Source organism: Triticum dicoccoides, chromosome 6B, assembly GCF_002162155.2.
Source record: "Triticum dicoccoides isolate Atlit2015 ecotype Zavitan chromosome 6B, WEW_v2.0, whole genome shotgun sequence".
Taxonomy (NCBI): Eukaryota; Viridiplantae; Streptophyta; class Magnoliopsida; order Poales; family Poaceae; genus Triticum; species Triticum dicoccoides.
Genome location: NC_041391.1, coordinates 103,993,738 through 103,996,280, shown reverse-complemented (window position 1 = coordinate 103,996,280; position 2,543 = coordinate 103,993,738).

Here is a 2,543-nt window from a genome sequence, read left to right as displayed (position 1 = left end):
CGGCGGCGCGGCCGGATGGGCTCGGGCGGGCCGCGCCCGGGCCGAGCGGGCCGGTGGCGCGGGGCGGCGGCGGCTGCCACATGGCCGGAGGCGATTGGGCGCGGGGCGGCGGCTGGACATGTCCGGCCGGGGGCGGACATGTCCGGCGCGGCGCGGAGGGAAAATTAGGGTTTCGGGGGGAAATTGATCCGAAAATGGAGAGGGGGAGACGTTTTTATAGGTGGAGGGAGCTAGGAGAGTCCAAATGGAGCAAGGTTTTCGCCCACACGATCGTGATCGAACGAGCGAGAGCATGGAAGAGACTTAGTTGGGTTTTGGGCCACTTTGGAAGGGGTGCTGGGCTGCAAGGAGAAGGAGGCTTTACGGTTACCCGGTTAACCGTTGGAGTACCAAACGACCTCCAAATGGCACGAAACTTGATAGGCGGTCTACCGGTGCTATACCAAGGCCACTTGACAAGCCTCGGTCCATTCCGAGAACGTTTGACACCCGCTCACAACGAGAGACGAAAGGGGAACGCCGGAGGGCATAGGAGCGCCTGATTGCAAAACGGACAACGGGGAAAAGGCTCGGATGCATGAGACGAACACGTATGCAAAATGAAATGCACATGATGACATGATAAAACGCAACGCACAAGAAAATGACATGGCAATGACAGCAAATAACTGGCAGACACCTGGCGCATCGGATCCAGGGCGTTACAACACTCCTCCACTAACAAGAGATCTCGTCCCGAGATCTTAGGACCGAGACGGGAGAGAAAAGGGATAAGGTGAAACCAGAACTCAAGAGAAGAAGCGAAGAATCGAGAGCACTCGAGAAGAAGAGAGGAATAACGAGAATAGCGAGAATCAAGAGCTCACGGAATCAGATAGACTATGAAACCACTCCGGTTAGAATAAGAAAAGAAAATAAATAAGACTGAAAGGATTTAGACAGAACTCCGGCTGAAACCTGGAAGGAAAAGAACAGGAGCTAGAGAGGATGGAATGATACTTGATGAAGACATGACACAAAACTCCGGAAAGAATTGAAAGAGTATTCAATGAAAAGAATTTAGAAGGATTGAATGGAGTTGTTGAGAAAATCAACAACGAAAGAATGAGCTTGTCGTGGACTTATGTATAACATCTCAGAAATTATGAGGTGATAACCAGCCGCAAACTGAAATGATTGGATAACTCAGAAGAACGAAGAAATGCAAAACTCCATTTCAGAAGAAAAGGAAAAATTAATTGCACTTCGAGAAGCAAGAAGAAGGATACTTGAACTCCAGCAACAAAATCTTGATGAACTCTGGACGAAAGAATTAAATCATGAAGAACCACCATGAACTCCGGTAAGAAAAGGATGATGAGATAGAATGAAGGAAGAAACAATAACATGAGAATTGCGATGATTTAGATGGAGGTTCCGATGAGATGGCCGAGGAAATTTGAACTCCAGAGAAGAAAAGATGAAAACACTTGGAACTAGAATTTATTCATCAAGAACAAACTCCGAAGGAAGGGATTAATCACTTGGATGAAATAAGAATAAGATTTATTGTATGCTTATCCTCCACCAAATTAATTGATAACCAACAATGGATTTTGCATATTACTTATCCTTCTTGAAAGGATTGAGAAGCGACATATCACAACCTTGAGAAGGGATAGCACAAAACTTGAGAAAGTCTTCATGAACCACCGGTAGGATTGAAAAGAACGAATGAATTAAAATGATAATCGAGGAAAAAGAATCTGAATGAACCACCGTAAGAATTCGAAAATGACTGATGAAAGAGAAGGAATCACCGGGAAGAATTAGAAGGAACAAATATGTTAGACGGGATATAGACGCGAAAGAACAAAAGGTTCAAGATCTGATTAAAGAACACTTGAATGAAGCACCGGGATAATTGGATAACGGTAGCTGAAATGATGGCCTCCGGTGAAAAGAAACAGAAATCAACTTCTGACATACTCCTGATGGATAAGAAAAGGATATCTAACAAATGAAACAATTCGAGAGGATAATATGAAAACTCTTCTTCGATCTTCAAATGCCAATGAGAAACACCACCAAAATTACTGAGATACTCCGGGAGAATGAAAAACTGAAAGGTTGAGGCAACAATGAAATGATTTGAAATCGATCTTGGAAAGGCATCTGACTGATGAAATTCATTCTTACGTCAGACTCCGAAAAGAATTTGTGAGTCACTCCGGGGAAATTAGAAGAGTCAGGTAAGATCCTGGGAAAGACCTGTGGGTTAGGGCCCACTGAAGAGAGAACACCGTTGGAAAGGACCGAGGCTCGCCGGAGCTCGTCGCCGGAGACGAGGAGGAAGATGCCGGGGAGGCTCGGGGAGGCGCGGGGAGGCGGCCCCAGCCCGGATCTCGCCGGATGCGGCCGGTGGCGAGCAGGGACGGTGGCGGAGGGAGCTGCGGCGGCGGGGGCGCTCCGGCGGCCGGCGAGGCGCGCGGAGGGAGCTGCGGCGGCGGGGGCGCTCCGGCGGCCGGCGAGGCGCGCGGAGGGAGCTGCGGCGGCGGGGCACT